The following is a 20869-nucleotide window of genomic DNA, read 5'->3' on the forward strand; positions in this document are numbered from 1 at the left end:
GGCACCAACTGATTATTTTGTGTGTGTCCCCAGCCAGTTTCACTCAGTAAGCTGCATGACTCAGTTCAAAAGGTGATTAATTGGCCCGTTTCATACTGCAGAATTGCCATCCCATCTATGATGCATGCAAAGACACTGAGAAATTTTAATTTTAAGCTTAATCACCTTGTCTAAATATTAAACAGAGAGAAATAAGGGGAAGGGTAATTGACATTCAAACCTTCCCTGAGGTAGAACAATTTTCCACTCACTCTTACCAATGATGCGCTCTGTACACAATCTTTGTCCATCAGCAGTCAACACCTCTGGAGGTGGAACATGGAAAGTGCCTCCTCTGCTTGACTAGCTAGAGTGATTTGACCAGGATTAGTTATGCGTGAGAGAGGGTATCAGTAACCCCAGGAAGTCTCAAAATAATCACTCTCCTTCTTATCCTGCAAGCCAATCATCTTAGCTAGGAGTGATTGAAATGTTTAAATATTACTTTGAAATCAAGGAGGCTATTTTGTTCTACCTTTTTCACTATTGTGTTACGTTTTTAAGTACGCTTTTTACAATCTCCAGAAAAAATATTACATCTAAATAGATTTATGTGGTATACTAAAGTCTCTCTTTCTTTCTCTTTTTATGGGTGAATGAATATCTCCAAGCAAAGCTTCATTTCAGTAGAATCATTTTGTAGTCATTTCTGCATTTTTGTTGTTATTGTTCTATATATTTGTAAATGGGTAACAACAGATTTTTTTCTGAGATTAATACTTTCACATTTCAACATGGAAGTATCAGTTTAGCAGCCTAAGAATCAATGGGGGAATGTAATTTCCTATACTCATCTTCACATTTTAAGTCTCCTAGTTTTAAAGGAGTTCTAATTATAAAAGTACCAACTCCTGTCAAGTAGTAATTCAATCTGACATAGTTAGAAGTACATTCTATATTTTAGGCAACTGTGTCAGTTTCCTAGAAGGAAATTTTGAGTCCAACTGACCAAAATAACTTTTAGTTACCTACAGAGTTTTAAATGTTTTTTTCCCTCAAAAAACAAGTGGTGGTCAATTAATAATGACTTTTGCAAATAGCAACATTTTACACATAGTAGGCACTCAAAAATATTTGTTTAAATTAATCAGTAAAAGTTTGCTAAAGTATTGCAATCTATTTAGAAAGTTAAACTGGATTAAGAAATGTGATTAAGAAAAACAATTAACAAAGGAACATTTAACTAATGCAAATTGAGAGTCAGCAGACTATTGGAAATAATATTGGAATGACAGTTAAACTAGGTTCTTACCTAGTTCTGCCACCATCTAATTCTGTGATATTTTAAAAGCCACATGCTTAAAATAAATGTAAAAATGAATCAGACAGTATTACAATGCTGAGGAATGAACACAGGGAGGCTAGGAAATAAGATGCCTTGGTTCTCCATCCTGCATTTATAGTAACCTCTCCGGGCTTGTTTCCTCATTTTAAAATGAGAGAGTTGAACTTAATGACCTCCTAATTCCTTTTCATCTCTAGAACATTATAATTTCATGAAGGGGATCACAAGTAACAGCACGATCAAAATTGCTAAGGTTGAGCCCTGAAAACTTCCCAAGTTTGGTTTTATTTCTAGTTTGCTGGAGAAGGCAAATATGAATAAGCTAACAGGAAAGCAAACAGCAACCAGTCATAGCACCTCTGTTTGTTGAATGAATGAATGAATGAATGAGGAAGCAGAAACAGAATAAATTATATTTTATATCTCTTTATAATTTACAAAGCATTTTCCCATGAATTATGCATGTAACCATTTCATCCTAAAAAGAATCCTTTGAAAAACTTAGTAAGTAAATTGCTCAGGATCACTAAACATAGAAAAGATGGAACCATGTTTCAATGCAAGCATTTGGAGTTTAGTACTTGCTCTTAACTGTAACTATCTGACCCCATTAGCATCTTTTTCTCCACTTCCTGTTTTCCTGCTTCTCCAGGCTTCGTCACCTCCCTAATCAATACCCTTTTGTGCTTTTCACCACTTATACCTTAGTCAGTATCCTCTGGCTGTGTCTCAAACATACACACACATTCTTTTATCCCTGTCTTTTTCCCTGCCACGTTCTCTTCTCTAGCCTAGTTGACTACAAACGTTGTCTCTTCTATTTTAAATTTCATATCTCCTTTAAAAGTGACATAATAGTGTTAAAGCTAAATATAAAATAGTGACCAGATTTGAGAACTCCCTGAGCAGACAAAACCATTTAAGCGACGTAAGCAAAACTAAATCTTGTTTACTTCATGAACCTAAGCGAAACTTAACTTAGAGTATTTCTTGTAAATGCCTCTAACAATCACACAAGAAACTTGTCATCTTCCTAAAAATGGCATGAGATAATCACTTTCAACCAAACCTCTGCCATCTGGAAACCCCCACTGTAATAATCAATCATTGTAAAGGTTAACAACTTCCTCATTTTCACTTTATAAACCATCCCGTAACTTTATGCCCCCAAGCTTCCTATCAGTTTTTATTTTTGAAAGCTCACAGTTTGTGAACTGTTCTTATAAGCACAATAAACTCATACTAAATACTATTTATTGATTTGGTGGTTTTAATTTTGCTCTGTCTGGATTTTGGCAATAGCTAATAAATTAAGCTCAGTGCTATATGTAACCAAGAGCAAAGAAAATGATAACCATAAATTTTAAGTGAAATTAGACATAAGAACCAGACCCACCAATTTCTATAGGTTCTGGAAGTGTTTAAAGCACCCTAATCGTTCCCAAAAGTCTTTATTCTGTTTTAAATAAAATCTTCTTTATAACAATATTGAAGAAACTATTATCCAATTTTAGAAGTTTAAAAATATTATTACAATTTTAACAATAGTGATTTCCTTTGTTATCCTTTGAAACTGTATACTATTTTATCTGCATTAGATATTAAATTACTTTTTTTGAGGGCAGGACTGAAAACCATCAGTTTAAAAGGGAGTTACAAACATGCAAGATAATTTAATATTCAACATAACCATTTTAACATGATAGATATCCTTTATAACTTATTTGCTATATTACCGATTAAGAAAAATTGTTCAATGGTTACAATCATTTCTTCCCAAGAAAAAAAGATTATTTTCTCTTTATTATATCAGTAGGCCAGTGCTGATTTGTAGACTGCTATAGGGATCAATTAAATCTTATTTTTCCAAAACGATAACTGTTTTAATATTTAATTTAAAAAAGGAAAAGATAAATAAAAAAAAAACAAACATCCAAGAAATAGATTTCTTTCTTTGTATCATTTAATTCATTAAGGAAGTGTTTTTTTAAAAGCTACATATAATACAGCAATGACATTTCTCAACTAATAAATATCTCAGTATTCTGATTACTACAAATAGCACCATCTTATTTTTTATAGATGTAGCATAAAATAATATTTTGAACGTTTAGGGTCAAAAGTACGCCAAAGTTTTCTTTCAAAATGAAACCATCGTGCAATTTCTACATTTGAATGTCTCTTAAAATAACATGGTTTCAGAGAGGTAGGCACTTGGAAACGTGTAGGGACAAAATTAAATGAAGTTATATTCCTGTAGTAATTGTATAGGAGGCTTGTCCTGATGATATAGTGTCCACTACATATATACTACTGCCTCTCTGACTGCAGTTGCAACTTCAGAGCAAAGTGACAGTCACTTGTTAGTTACAGTTCTAAAAGATGTTAATATGTCTTGGGTTCCAACTGTGTTTAGAACCAGAAAAGCTTTTCAGATTCTCATTTCCTGAGTTACTGCTTTCTAAAGACAATCACTGCAGGGGTAAATCTCTTGTAGCTGTTCACTACATGTTAATGGTGTTAATGTTTCTAAGTTTTTTGTAGAGTATGACCTCAAATTTGAGACCAATGTTTTGATTTGTGTATTTGTGTTTTTAACAATATACACACATTCAGGTTCTCAATGCCTTCCACAATCTAGGCTCACCATACATATTCTATCTTTTTTTCTTAACCTTTCCAATCCTATGAGATACCAGTCTCATGGCTTTTGGAATATCTTGTCCTTATTCCTGTTTCTAATATATTCCCTACGCTCCTCTTTCTGACTCAAACACCAGCCTCCTTTAGCTCTACTTATTAGCACTGCATCCTTGTAAGTTAAGCCAAACTGAACTTCTCAAAATCTTCAGAAGACTATAGCACACACTGACCCTGACATTCTCTGAAATTCAATTACACATACGGTCTGCAATATCGTCTAAGTTCACAATAGCTTGTTTTTTTGTTTTAGGTCTGTTTGTTACACCTCTACAAGCAGATGGTAAATTTCTTGTGACTAGAGGTCAAGTCTACCATTTCCTTATTTGTTGCTACCCACTCCAGACCAGAATACAACCAGCTGTAAGCCCTTATACTGTTCCAAAGAAAGCAAAATACTTTTCTGACAACAAACCTAGCCAGGGAATCCTATCAGCTTCACTGAGCTTCACTCAGTCACAGGCCCACCATCATCATCCCCAGCATGGAACAGTATCTGCCTTATTGAGGGGACCTGTTTTCTGCTTGCTCCAACTATGTGATTCAAGTGAGGGTTGCCTGTCTTCGTACCAAGTCCTCCGAGACATACAATTTTACGAATAATGCGTCCTGGGCCAATCAGACACATGCCCTGAGGATTTTCCAATTGGAATTAAGAAAAGGAGAGGATCTTATTCCCTGAATGTTAAAGTTTAGAAGACATGTGGCTGAAAGACGTTGGCAGCTATGGTTCCACTCTCTAGAGAAAGTTAATCTGGGAGAATAACACTAACACAGGATGAGAATCGTAGGTAGATGAAAAACAAAAAGAGTGGCTCCTAGCATTGATGTAGTTCCTGATTCAGTTATCTCTGAGCACCAATTATGTCTTTGCTCTTCTAGCTGATGGGTAATTGGAACCCTTTCGCAGACATACTCCCAAAGGTTGACAATATAGGAGAAGGGATTATGGATTATTTCAATGTCTTTCTCTTTTAGTATGGATATGTTCTAAATTTACTTCCAAGAACAGATATTTCTGTAAAAGGAAGCAGATACAAATAAAAGCTGACCTTTAAAATGTAAATGATGTTACTATTTATAAGTAAAATAGTGTCATAGGTCAGATTACCAACCCTTGTCTCTCCTACAATTAATCTGGATACTTTATAAAATATAGAGATATGAGAAAACACTTCATTTGTCCTAGCCCAAGAATATCTTCAACATTCACGTGAATGTCAGGTACGATTAGAATACACAGAAAACATGAGAGAGAAGGAGCAACATCTTGACTAGAGATATAGTTCACACAAAAAAATTTAGTTTGAAATGGTGCCTTCGTCTATAACGTTCATCTTCCTACTTGAATCAAAACTAATATCTTTTACAATCCATTTGTCATTTGAGAAATTTCCAAAGCAGTTTTCAGAAATATATTCTTATTTAAGAAATAATATCATTGCAGTCTATGTTCATTAACATAAAATTCTAAGAAAGAGACTCTTTCACAGAGTTTTTGTACTTTAGTCTTAAGCTATTAGTTCCCATCAAATCAACAAATAGCTATTTATAAATAACTACGTTTTAGGTATAGTCTCATATTTCCAAACTGCATATAAAATAAAATCCCGTCATATCACAGATGTTTGCATTTGGCACAGGTTATAGTGTGCTACCTCAAATTTAAGTACCAAAGGTAAGAATATTATTTAAACCTGAAAATCTATAAACAAGAGTTAGTTCTATACTACTGTAGTTAAAGAGGGACTTTTTAATACGCGCCTGTAAACTTAACTGAGTACGGAGAATTGAATATTTATATTTGGTTAAACTGATTACAAACAGGGAAGTAACCTAATATTTAACTTCATTAGAGTTAAAATAGGTAAACTTGAAATAGTCAGATTAAGCAGATGATTTAAAATAACTTATTTTCCAGGTTTGTATTATTAACAAATATAATATTATAGGTTTGTATCTTATAGCCCTGAAGAAATCCACGATTAATGTAGAAATACAATAACACTAAAATTAAGAATGTCTGAAACACTCTTGTTCTTGCTATTAGTACCAGTACAACCAATAAGTCAAAATCTCTGCAAAACTGAGAATTAAGTGTGATCTAGTTCAATGCCACAATTTTGCTTCACAGCGCAGTCCTTTCTCTCCCATCTCTACAAAGAAATGACCCAGCTACTTAAGTGGAAAAGACCAGATTATTTTTTTCCCATCTTTATTAAGGCATAATTGATGAATAAAATTGTAAGGTATTCAAAGTGTACATCAAGTTGATTTGATATACAGAATCACTGTGAAAGGATTCCCACCATCTAGTTAATTAACACATCCATCACCTCATATATTTTTTTTAGTTTTTATTTTTTGCAAGAACATATAAGTTCTACTCGTTAGCAAATTTCAATTATACAGTACAGTGTTATCAACGGTAGTCACCATGTTTTACAGTAGAACCTCAGACCTTATTCATCTTATAGCTGAAAATTTGTACCCTTTTACCGACCTCTCCCTATTCCCTGCGCTCCCCAGCCCTGGCAACCACTTTTCTACTCATTGTTTCTAAAAGTTTCACTTTTTTTTAAAAAAAAAAAGATTTCACATGTAAGTGATACCGTGCAAGACCTTGTCTTTTTCTGTCTGGTTTATTTCACTTAGCATAATGCCCTCAAGTTCCATCCATGTTGTCAGAAATGGCAGGATTTCCTTATTTCTCATGACTGAATAATATTCCATTGTGTATATGTGTGTATATATACATATATAAAATACACATACCACATATATATACACACATATATATAGCATATCTTCCTAATTCATTTATTCATTGATGAACACTTAGGTTGTTTCCTTATATTGGCTATTGTGAATAATGCTGCAGTGAACATGGGAGTATAGATATCGCTTCACTATCTTGTTTTCATTTCCTTTGGGTATGAGGATCAGATTGTTTTTAAAAACTATCACTGTAACATAAATGAAACATGTAGCCACTATCTAAAATAATCTAGTCCTTCCCCACCTATTACTAGTGTTGTCATTGTTATTTTATCTGGGGCAGAAACCATAAAAGAGATTCAGAGTTCCCTTTTGCAGACATAGATTCTTTTACTGGTAATTTATTAATGCTCATAACACTGTTGGAAAATATTGTTATGAGCATTAATAAATTATCAATTATTATAATTATTTTCTGTTTTGATGATAGCCAATAGTAAATCTAGATCACATTTACCCAATTATCCTGTCAGTTAACAGAGATAAAAGAGAGGTTATAACACCCATTGTCTGTCACTTTCTCTGACTCAAATTAGAGACAACGTTACTGGCACTTGAGAATCTCTATTAGTTTAAGTGAGTAAAGTCTATCTCTGTTACAAAAATCAGGAAATCCATCTGTATGTCAATTATCTATCACTTTATAACTACTTGTAATTTGTTAAATATTTAATTATGCCAAATCCAACATATGCTAATGAAATATATTCAAAATAAATTACTAGTGTTCAAGCTCATCAATCGTACGCTTGTTCAATAAATAGGTATATAGTACATTATAAAAGGTATATCCATTAAAGTTTTTTTTTTTTTAATTCAACTTGCCTACTGAAGGGAAGGAATGGTGAGAGAGAGGAAGCTAAAATGCATTGAAATCTAAAGTAAATTGATACAACAACCGTTCCATGTAGATATTACTATCTCCCATTGTGCAGTTAAGGAAACAGAAGCTCAGAAAGTGCAAATAAATTGCACAGGATTGCACAGCTAGAAAGTGATATAGCTCATTTGAATCCAGACCTACTTGGCTTTAAAGTCTTTCTTTTCCAATAAGAACAAACAAAGCCCCAAATCAGCAGAAGAAGGGAAATAATAAAAATCAGAGCAGAAATAAATGAAATAGAGACTAAAAAAAAAACGGAAAAAATTAATAAAACCAAGAGTTGGTTCTTTGAAAAGATAAACAAAATTGACAAACCTTTAGCTAGACTCACCAAGAAAAAAAGAGAGAAGGCTCAAATAAGTAAAATCAAAAATAAAAGAGGAGAAATTACAACTGATACCTCAGAAATACAAAAGATTATAAGAGAATACTATGAAAAGCTATATGCCAACCAATTCGACAATCTGGAAGAAATGGATAAATTCTTAGAATTATACAACCTTCCAAAAATGGATCAAAAAGAAATAGAGAATTTGACTAGACCAATCACCAGTAAGGAAATCTAAACAGTAATCAAAAACCTCCCCAAAAATAAAAGTCCAGGACCAGATGGCTTCCCTGGTGAATTCTACCAAACATTCAAAGAAGACTTAGTACCTCTCCTTTTCAAACTCTTCCAAAAAATTGAAGAGGAGGGGAAGCTCCCTAACTCATTCTATGAAGCCAACATCACCTTGATACCAAAACCAGACAAGGACAACACAAAAAAGAAAATTACAGGTCAATATCACTGATGAACATTGAGGCAAAAATCCTCAACAAAATACGAGCAAATTGCAAACAACAATACATTAAAAAGATTATACACCATGATCAGGTGGGATTTATTCCAGGGATGCAGGGATGGTTCAACATCCACAAATCAATCAATGTAATACACCACATTAATAAAATGAAGTATAAAAATCACATGATCATCTCAATAGATGCAGAGAAAGCATTTGACAAGATACAGCATCCATTTATGATAAAAACTCTGAATAAAATGGGTATAGAAGGAAAGTATCTCAATATAATAAAGGCCATATATGACAAACCCACAGGTAATATCATCCTCAATGGTGACAAACTGAAAGCTATCCCTCTAAGAACAGGAACCAGACAAGGATGCCCACTCACATCCCTCTTATTTAACATAGTATTGTAAGTCCTAGCCAGAGCAACCAGGCAAGAAAAAGAAATAAAAGGGATCCAAAATGGAAAGAAAGAAGTGAAACTCTCACTATTTGCAGATGACATGATTTTATATATAGAAAACCCTAAAGAATCCACCAAAAAACTTTTAGGAGTAATAAATGAATACGGTAAGGTTGGAGGATACAAAATCAACATACAAAAATCAGTTGCATTTCTATATACTAACAACAAGTAGCAGAAAGAGAAATTAAGAATACAATCGCATTTACAATTGCAACAAAAAGAATAAAATACCTAGGAATAAACTTAACCAAAGAGGTGAAAGATTTCTACACTGAAAACTATAAAACATTGCTGAAAGAAATCGAAGAAGACACAAAGAAATGGAAAGATATTCTGTGGTCTTGGATTGGAAGAATTAACATAGTGAAGATGTCCATACTTCCTAAAGCAATCTACAGATTCAATGCATCCCTATAAAAGTTCCAACAATGTTTTTCACGGAAATAGAACAAAGAATCCTAAAATTTATATGGAACAACAAAAGACCCCGAATAGGTAAAGGAATCCTGAGACAAAAGAACAAAGATGGAGGTATCACACTCCCTGATTTCAAAATATACTACAAAGCTATAGTAACCAAAACAGCATGGTACTGGCACAAAAACAGATGCACAGATCAATAGAATAGAATCGAGAGCCCAAGAATAAACCCACACATCTATGGACAGCTAATTTTTGACAAAGGAGTCAAGAACATACAATGGAGAAAGGAAAGTCTCTTCAACAAATGGTGTTGGGAAAACTGGACAGTCACATGCAAGAAAATGAAAGTAGACTGTTATCTTACACCATACACAGAAATTAACTCAAAATGGATTAAAGACTTGAATGTAAGACCTGACACCATGAAACTTCCAGAAGAAAACATAGGCAGTATGCTCTTTGACATCAATTTTAGCAATATATTTTCAAGTGCCATGTCTGACCAAGCAAGGGAAACAATAGAAAAAATAAACAAATAGGACTACACCAAACTAAAAAGCTTCTGCAGAGCAAAGGAAACCATCAACAAAACAAAAAGACAACATAACAATTGGAAGAAGATATTTGCAAACCATATATCTGATAAGGGGTTAATCTCCAAAATATATAAAGAACTCATACAGCTCAACAACAAAAAAACTACCAACCCAATTAAAAAATGGGCAAAAGACCTGAACAGACATTTCTCCAAAGAAGATAAACAGATGGCCAACAGACACATGAAAAGACGTTCAACATCATTAACTATCAGGGAAATACAAAGCAAAACTACAATGAGATGTCACCTCGTGCCCATCAGAACGGCTATAATTAACAAGACAGGAAACAACAAGTGTTTGAGAGGATGTGAAGAGAAGTGAACTCTCATACACTGCTGGTGGGAGTGCAAACTGGTGCAGCCACTATGGAAAACAGTATGGAGATTTCTCAAAAAATTAAGGCTAGAACTACCATACAATCCAGCTATTCCACTGCTGGGTATTTATCCAAAGAACATGAAAACACCAATGCGTAAAGATACATACATGTGTTCATTGCAGCATTATTCACAACAGCCAAGATTTGGAAACAACCTAAGTGCCCATCAAGGGACAAATGGATGAAGAAGATGTGGTATATATATACAATGGAATACTACTCAGCCATAAGAAACGATGAAATCCAGCCATTTGTGACAACATGGATGGACATTGAGGGTATTATGCTAAGTGAAATAAGTCAGAGGGAGAAGGTCAAATACCGTATGATCTCACTCATAAGTGGAAGACAGAAACAACAACAAATGAACACATAGAGACAGAGATTGGATTGGTGGTTACCAGAGGGGAAGGGCGGAGGGTTGACGGCGAAAGGGATGATTAGGCACATTGTGTGGTGATGGACTGTAATTAGTCTTTGAGTGGTGAACATGAGAACATGATGTAATCCATGAAAAAACAGAAGTATAATGGATGTACACCTGAAATGTATACAATGTTATAAACCAATGTTACTGCAATAAAAAAATAAATGTCTTTCTTTTCCTTTGCATTACTGCTTCTTGACTTCTCTTACTCCTTATAACAAGATAGGCAAAAAATAAAGAAAAGTACTAAGAATGTAATTTGAGAAGTCTGGAGTTCCGTTAAAAAAAAAATCACTTACCTTAAGTTATTTTTAATGAAGGCAAATGCTGTGAGGTAGAAAGTATATAAATGGAGAGAGCAGTGCTTCTCAAACTACCTACGCTCAAGAAATAGATTGTTTAGTTTCAACTGCCACTCTACAATACTTTTAAAACATATAATTACTAGAAAAAAATAAACTACTAGAAAAAAGATCATATGCTTATAGTCACAGCAATGTCCAAGTGGTATAAAAATTTCTAAATGCTTACTCTCCATTTTTGTACTTATCTGTAGAAGACGAGCACCAGTCTCTGGACTGCACTTTGAGTAAAATCGAGCCAGAGGACAGGTGATAAAAACACAAGTTTAACATTGAGCTAATAATAAGCAAATATATTATAAAATATATTTTGCACCTAGACTCTATTAAAATAAAAAAAATTTCCTATCTCCAAACACTTTGTTGCAAAATCTTGTTACTTCATTAAGTAGCTTTTCATGCTAGTGTAGTATAAAAGAAAATCAAGTTCTGCTTAAGATTAAGAAAGTTGAAAATAGAATAAAATATATATTGTCTTACTGAACCAGGTGGATAGAAAAGCATAGGCCTGTCAACTCATACAGCATTCATTTTTGTTCTGTGTATGTGTGTGTATGTATATACGTATAACATAAAATTGTTATTAAGTATCAACATGCAACATTGCTAATTAATTTTGAATATGGTAATTATTATTCTGTAGTTAAAATTATTTCATTTTCTTTCTGATAGGCTCAAGGGATATGATTTGTTCTTACTGAATATATTGATAATCACAGCAATGGAGAAACAAAATGACTAGTGTTGTGTTTTTTAACCTTTATGTCAAAGCTGGCACATAAAAACAGGTTTCCACACGTGCCATTTTCCAAAATGTGGCAGCAGTTCCTAATAGATCTCTAAATGCATTTTGACAAAGTGAAAATTTGTTTTACATCATGAGATCTGGGCAATGCTTCTAGAAAAATGTGATAATTAAATTCAGAAAACAAGAAACATGAAATAGATTTTTTCCATAGCATAGTAAGTAACTTTGTGTAACATACTATATAATGGCATTGTTATTTAGTTTTTAATTTTCTTTTTTAAATGTTTCTAACCATAGAGCAGTATACTTAAGCACAATGGCTAGGGTAATGAGATTAGTATTTACTGATTACTTTAAATAATTATCAACATTTTTTATGGGAATAAAACTATCTTATTAATTTTACGGGAATTAGTTTTATGGGAATAAAACTACCTTATTACTTTTGGTATATATAAAACTATAGCTTACTAATATTAGAATTTTCATATAGTCAGCATTTCCTCTTCTCAGAGCGCATAAAGAACATCTAATAATAGTTCATGGTAAAGTTTTGAATTAACAAAATAGTATCTATTAAAATCTGCGCAGAGCTATTACTTTTGTGAAAAAACAAATCTTTTGTGACATCATGAAATTGAAGTATGTGTTTCAATATTCACACTAATTCCGAATAGAAAAAAAGAGGTCGCTTTGTTGAGCACTTTATAATAGCTAATAGAAGTCAATCAATTGAAGAAAATTCCTCAAAATTATACTTTAATACTTAATGAAATACAGTATAGAAGACAGCTTGAAAATCATAAACTAGAAAATAAATGTATTTTTTCAATTATTCTATTGGTGGCACTATTTCCATTTAATTGCCCTAAATAGAGAAGATAATAAATTAGAACTAGGAGATGGAAAAGCCAATTAATAGCCCAATATGCCTCAGAAAATACAGGCAAAATAGTGATTTATTAGAGTATTTGCTCAGTGAAGTCACAAATATGGTACTTTTGCAAATAGGAGTTCAGTAAATGATCGTTTAATTAAAACATGTTAATATAGGAGGCATATAAGAGTAATAAGGTTCAAAGTAGCAAATTTCCCAGTTACTGAAATGACACTGACTATGCCTGTCTCACACTGGTATTAACTTCATGTTGTGTAGGCAGAGGAAAGCTTGAGTTGATGTTAGTATTACTGGAACGCCCACCATGGTGTGTTATTAGTATCTCGGAGCTGCCAAAGAAATAACCTGTGACATGGCAATAACTTACCCCAAGCCTCGGGGGGGGGCATGTGCTTTGGAGAACCCTATGAATAAACTTTCTGAGAATGTTGGGGTTCCTGAGGGTTCTGTCCTTGGCCTGCTGTTCTTCTCCGTCGTCTTGATTAAACTCATCCACTCTCACGATTTCAATATCCACAAAACTCTCCAGCTCTGCCCTCTCCCAAGAAATTCAAGTTCTTACATTCAGTTGCCTGCTGGTTAGGTATTTCCAATAGAATTCCACAGACACCTTAAATTGAACTTGCCAAAGTATAAACTAATCACCATTCCCTGACACCTGGCCATTCTCCTTCTTAGAGTCTTTAGTTCCGTTGGTGGCGTCAATATCTCCCAAGCACTCAAACTAGAAGATTTGGGAATCTTCTTAATTCTTGCTTCTCTTTTCTCATCCACATCTCCAACTTTCCTCTAGCTGTTCCTCCTTCGGATAAGCAACCTGTGCTGTCACACAAGGCTGCTTGCTCAGAAGGGTTCCATGCGTCTCTGCTGGTCTACTATCACCATCTTGAAATGGTGGATAATTTTTGAACAAGGAGCCCTGCATTCTCTTGTGTTGGGCCCTGCAAATTATGCAGCCAGTCCTGCCTGCCATGCCCTTTACCCTCTGTAAAATCTGTGTTATAGCCTCTAAACAAACCACGAAATTTCTCACTTCCTTGTCTTTGTTCTCATTTTCCCTCTGCTGGGCATGTCTCATTTGCTGATCCTCAACTACTCATTTCTGGTGTCACCTCTCCCAGCAAGCCTTCCCTGCATAACGAAGCTAGGTTAAGCACTTCCATAATAATATCATTGAATAACTCCATTATTTCAATTAAAAGACTGTATTATTACCTGTTTTTACATCTCATGTTCTATGAGCTCATAGAAAGGAAGCAAGAATTACTTTGCAACTAACATAGTAACATACAGAAAACACACAATCAAATTTTATTGTATGAATGAATAATGATGAAAATAAGTGTAATAAGTAACTGCTGTTTAGTCTCATGAATCAGTGTGTTTTCAAAACAAAAAGCTGTTGGAGTTTTATTTTATTTTTTTATTTTTATTTATTTATTTATTTATTTATTATAATTTTATTTATTTATTTATTTTTCCCCAAAGCCCCAGTAGATAGCTGTATGTCATAGCTGCACATCCTTCTAGTTGCTGTATGTGGGATGTGGCCTCAGCATGGCCGGAGAAGCGGTGCATTGGTGTGCGCCCGGGATCCAAACCTGGGCCGCCAGTAGCGGAGCGCGCGGACTTAACCGCTAAGCCACGGGGCCGGCCCTGGAGTTTTGTTTTATAACCAAATAAAAATAATAATAAGACTTGTGTTATCAACTCAATCTCCTAAACAGCTTTTGAATCTATCCACTTCTCCCCAGTTGTTCCCTCTTCACCCTCAGTCAGTATGATAGCTTTAAACTCTGGCCTGAACTATGGTAATGGGCTGTCTTGCCTTCCTCCAATTAATTCTCCACAATGCAGCTGAAGGGATCTTCAAAGTAAAAATCAGACTGTGTACCCATAACAATTATTCTTTGCTTACAACCTCCAGATTTCAGCTCAAATATTACTTCATTATGGACACCCGGAAAAATACTTGGCCCCATAAATTAAAACAAGCCAACCCCTCTGGGAAAACACACACACACACACACACACACACACACAAACACACACACTCACTTTTAGTGTCTCTCATTGTACTTTTCCTTTTTAGCGCTTAGTTGAGTTTGTAATTTACAACTTTTGGTGAGATAAGTTAATAAAGTTTGTCTCTCTCCCTCAAAAACTTTGAGTAAGGGATCATGTCTACTTTCCTTCACATTTTGTCATCAGTATACCGGCAGACAGTAGGTGCCCAAAAAGAACTTGTCAAATTAATGTTGGATAGCAGTGTTTTGTAAACACATGGCATGGGAGCTTCAAAGACTCTAAAATGTATAAATCCTGATGATAACTATTATTCTCATTCTCCTCTGCTCTCTTGAATACAATAGTTTGTATTGGTTGGCCTGATTCATGGTCCTTCGAATTTCACTTCATTCAACTGTAAGTATGATAGGCATCTCTAAAGATTTCTAAGACATATTTCACAGCATATCTGTTTCGTCTGTACATCTGAGTTCTTCCTTGAAGACCCTATTGAACATCTGAGAATTTGAGGGAAATGATGCAGAACATCCACAAGAATAAACACTACTTTCCTCACATATACATTAACACAAATTATCAAGCTTTATAAATATGCAGCTAGAAACCATAAAAATCTTTCCTTACCTTAGACCCACAAGCTTCAAACATTATTTTAAGAATATCCCTTGAAGACTGCCACATGTGCGTAAAATAACTCTCAGAGAATGACTTCTCCGTGAAACAAAGCCTAAAGATGATACCACTTCAGAAGTCTGTATTCAATTATGAGGATCCTATTCAACTATTTTTCCCCTTTGTGCTTTCAGAATGGCTTCTGGAACATTGATCTTTTTTTTTTTCCTCTCTCTCTCTCTTTTTGTTTTTTTATTGCTTTATAACATTGGTAACATTGTTTTATAACATTATATAAATTTCAGATGTACATCATTATATTTTGATTTCTGTATAGATTACATCATGTTCACCACCCAAAGACTAATTATGATGCATCACCACCACACACATGTGCCTAATCACCCCTTTCACCCCCCTCCCTCTCACCTTCCCTTCTGGTAACCACCAATCCAATCTCTGTCTCTATATGACTATTTGTTGTTGTTTTTATCTTCTACTTACGAGTGAGATAATACAGTATTTGACTTTCTCCCTCTGACTTATTTCGCTTAACATAATACCCTCAAGGTCCATCCACATTGTCACAAATGGCAGGATTTCATCGTTTCTTATGGCTGAGTAGTATTCCATTGTGGATATATACCACATCTTCATCACCCATTTGTCCTTGGTGGGCACTTAGGTTGCTTCCAAGTCTTGGCTGTTGTGAATAATGCTGCAATGAACACAGGGGTGCATGTACCTTTATGCAGTCACGTTTTCATGTTCTTTGGATAAATACTCAGCAGTGAAATAGCTGGATTGTATGGTAGTGGAACATTGATTCTTATGTGTTCTAAATTCCTAAGCCTCAGTTTCCTCACCTATAAAACGATATGGTAATGGTACCCTTTCTATAGTGTAATTGTAAAGATTAAATGAGGTGATTATGTAAAACACTTAGTATAATGTTTGTCAACTTACGAGTATCCAATAAATCTTAGCTTAAAATAATAATTACTCAAAACGTTGTTAGAGTCTGGAAATCACAGAGACACGAATAAAAACAACAGAGCACTACGGAATTCTAACTGGAAGGCAAACACCAAAGCTAAAAAACTGTGTGTGCCTGTCCGGCAGTTGGATTAGCTCTCATTAGCTCCTCTCTGGCTCTGGTTTTCCTCCCATGCTTCTGCCACTTTGATAGCTATGCAAAATTACACCTCCAATGTAATCAGTTAGAGAATCCAAAAGGAACTGATACAATTAATTTGACTGAGAACTAGGCATGGAAGATAAACGTGCAGTACACCCTCAGGACCACAAACACTTTACATTTATCTCTATTTATCCACATGTCAATTAATGAACCAACTGGCTATAAGTCTTTTCATAAGAAGTAATCATTTCCAACTAAAGTTGCCAAATTCCTATAATTCAAATCTACATTCTTTGGTGACTTTTAAATGAAAAGAAAACATGGTTTTAAAAGCAATGCTCCCTTCTTGAATATTTTCACTTTATTGCTTTTGAATCGCCCAAGTTCAAATGAGACAACTAAATGCTGTGTCTTTTTTTTGTTCAGAGGCGAGATGGAGGTAATTTGCTGCTTCATGCATCTGTTTCCTCATCAGCACAGTGAGGACTAGGCTAATTAGGGGATGAAAACAATATGGTCATATGGATAGGCCAGATTGCCTGTTACTCAGTTTTTCAATACTTAGGCTCTGCTTTGAGGACAGGAAACAGATAATGATTCTCTGGCGTCTCTCTTGCAATGCATGAAAAGAAACAACTGGGAAGTGTTCAGAGGTTTACCTGCTTATTTTTAGCATTCATCCTAGGAATAATCTTATTGGACTGTGTCATTTGTTTAGTCTTTACAAGAGTATTCTTTATTAGAAAGCTTCAACCAAGGCTACTAAGTTCCATTGAGCACACAGAAATCCAACCAATCCACTTGGGTTCAGTTCATTATTCTGAAATATTCTACGGGGCAGAAAAATTAAGTCCAAAGACAGGCAAATGTGCAGCATTTTCAGAAAGTCTAATTTAACTAAATCGATTGAGTAGAGGAAAATTAACAGCTGAAAATGTACGATTAATTCTAGAGTTTGTACCAGACATGTTTTCTGGTGCCAGGCTGTCCTCAGTCATTTTGCACGAGGTAGAATTCAGACACAGGATGTCCACTCATAGGTCTGGCTTGGAAATGTGAGCTAGTATAACTAGATTCTCTCTCTCTTGGACATTTGAACAAGGAAATTCCAAATGGAAGAGTGGAAAAAGAAATTGAAAACATTCATTGAGAGTTTCGCAAGTGAGCACAAGCAAAAGTTACGAATAAATATAAAACATGAGTGAACAAGAGTAGCTAGGTGGCAGAGACAGAAGTCTGGAACTGACAAACAGAGAAAAACAGAGATATCTTGAGAGTGTGTGTGTGTGTGTGTGTGTGTGTGAGAAAGAGAGAGAGAGAGAGAAAAAGAGAGAGAAAGAGAGACAAGCAAAGGGAGGGACTGGCTTCTATTTCCTGATAGCCTCAGGATCCTATTTCCCTGAAAGTTCCAGATTCCTGGTGCCCTGAAGCCTGAAGATACCAGTTCCAATGGATCTTGACCATTCTTCATGTCCTATCTCTGGATTTTCCCCAAGGCCACCATTTCCCTTATTGATAATGCCATCAGCTGAATGCTACCAAGACCTCCAACTGGATTGGGTCACCAGTTTTTCCAAGAGATAAGTAAAAACTAGCTAACATACTTTCATCTCAAATATTGTCAGATATCCTGCATCTCTCCCAAAACTTCCAAAGATCAGTTTTGGGGTAGGAATGGTGACTTACTCTCTCCTCTTCGGCCCTAGATTTGGGTCCCCACTTCTGCTGCATTCTCCACCTCAATTCTAAATTTCCCTTCAGCGCTTGGTGGGCTTTTTCTGCATCATGATTGCCCAACTCGACACTACCCTAATACCTTTACTCACACTTTCAAGGGTGTTTGTATGTCCAACTTTATTAAAATTTGGAACCAGGAGCAGTGCTACATTAAGCAAATAACTTAAATACTAGGCATCCATATTGTTCAAGTTCCTCAGCCATTCTTATCATAAAGGAATTCTACTCACTATCTTCTCTACTCGAGTGCTCAAGTCCCACCTTCCTGCCACGTTGCCAGAATCCCTTTTACTGCCCTCATTCCCTTTTCAAAGCCCTCGAATCCTTGTAATCTCTGAGAGCTACCTCTTTGTCTCACTTTGGCCCCCCAAGGAATCTTACGTCCATTACTCATTCAATATGCCAATTAAACCATGATCCAAAAAATAGCCGCTTCTCTTCCCAAGAGGAATTCTGAGGTGACAGTTTAGGAAAAGCAACTTTTTATGAAAATAGGCGCACCCACCATTGAGTATTTATTGTGTGCCAAGTGCCATGCTTAACAGTTGTTAACTCATTTAATTCTTCTATCTCCCTTATGTTGCAGGTTCTATTAACATCCCTATTTTAGTGATGAGGAAACTTGCCTGAGGCCCACAATGTTAGGAAGTACAGGGCTGAGTTGATAACAGTCTGAAGTAGAACCAGAATCTCCACCCACAACCACTACAATTCAGCCTCTGCCTGGTTGCCCCATATGAAACCTTACGTAAAGCTGATATGCTGATGATAGAACATACACTTAAAACTTATCTGGGATGTGTTCTGTGGAGACCATAAGCTCTAGAACTGGTGCAAGACTGGAATACAAAGAGGTAGCAGACACAGAGGTTTTGATGAAAGTGAATGTCATTTTAATGCAGGACTTGATGATGATTTCTGCCTAACCGCAGGTCATGGTCTCACACGGCAAATCTCCAGTGAAGTTCACGTGTTATTAGAAGGACTTTCTTGCATTTATGATAGTTCTATTTTTTTCAGTCACGTTTACAAGCAAAGAAAACTTCTAAAGTTATTTCTGCATATTTGGCTTCTCAATTAAATAAAAGCAATATTAAATTCTCACTTTTAACTTTTGCAGGGATTAATTATTACTTAGGTGAAGAACTGTGTTCTAGGCAAGTGGACAACTTCAAAGGAAGATACATATAAAATAACTTCAAATAATTTAGGAGAAATAATGTGCTTCACCTATTCAAGAAAAACATGACACTTCGTTGAATATGTATATAAGGCTAAGACTCCTAATGCTGGTGAAATTAGACCTTATTAATATAGGCATTCTATCAAGTGCACTTTACTGGGAAGGCACAGTAAGTAAAAAGCTTGGCATGTTGGAGGAACCAAAAGGAGACAAGTGTGGCGGGAATGCAGGAAAGAGCAGAAAGAGAAAAGAAAGATAAGAAAGCATTACATCATACACAGCTTTCTCGGCCAGAATAGAGAGTTTGGATTTTCTTTAAAAAGAAATGAGAAATCTTTAAAGATAACTAGATACTATTCTCCATGAGTCTTGAGATAAGAACTAAAGAGCTACTCTATTCTTATCTCAACCATTTAAAGATAGTCCTCACTATATAACACGTGTGTCTTGAAGCATGTGTGTAAATAGTGTGTCTGTGAATTGAACTGTGGTGTACCATTGTTGTGCCAGTAGCAGGGAGACACCACAGAGAAGCAAGCAGGCCAGCCATATGTGCTGTTGGCATCACTGAGACACCGTACAGTTATGGCATATGCCTTGAGTATCTTAAAATTATGTTGTTGCTAGTGGTACTGCCGTATGTGATTATATATTGAAGTTCATTTGGAGGCTTTTAAAAAGAAACGACTTCACACTACTAATCTTATGATTATGGAGTTAGCAACTAATAACCATGTGCTATTTCCTCAAAGGAGTATACATTTGTAGCCAAGTTTCCTGAAGTCGCTTTTGAATTTACATAAGAATAACTGCTCTCGCAATTTTTAAGACTTTAAAAGTTTTGTATTTTTTGAGCAAAATTTAGTATGCTGATGTAAAGTCACTTTAAATGTCTATTCTAAAACCTGGCCTAATTTTGGATTAACTGTGTGTGTATACATGCATACACATACATATAAGTTATATGTATTATATCATATACACCATCTATATTATGTTTGTCATTATATTATATATGTTAGATCTATAAATTATGTTCATAAAACATGTTATATGTTATATATGTAAGCTATATATATCTTATAAATTATAGATATGTAACCTATATATCACACATGCATACGTGTGTATATATACACTTATTTTTGAAAGCAAATTTTAAGCATTAATACATAAAACATCTTCAAAGGTGCACATTGTTCATTATTTGACAATGAAAATCATTATATGCAAATTTTATACCATACAAATTAGGAACACTAACATAGAAAACACAATGAAAGAGGGATAATTTTTAATCCTAGCACAGAGAGGTTCTAGATAGAACCTTTCTGTCTCTGTCAAAAAGGACAAAAGAGAAACTCTAAAAGAAGGCACTGGCCCTGAA

At 34.9% G+C, this 20869-nt stretch overlaps 1 protein-coding gene across 1 annotated transcript in view; it reads right to left on the reverse strand.

The window, feature by feature from the left end:
- ERBB4 (erb-b2 receptor tyrosine kinase 4) overlaps window positions 1-20869 on the reverse strand; it is a 1098037-nt gene that overhangs the window by 1017219 nt on the left and 59949 nt on the right. The gene's annotated exons all lie outside the window — the stretch shown is intronic.

The sequence above is a fragment of the Diceros bicornis genome, chromosome 37, assembly GCF_020826845.1.
Source record: "Diceros bicornis minor isolate mBicDic1 chromosome 37, mDicBic1.mat.cur, whole genome shotgun sequence".
NCBI lineage: Eukaryota > Metazoa > Chordata > Mammalia > Perissodactyla > Rhinocerotidae > Diceros > Diceros bicornis.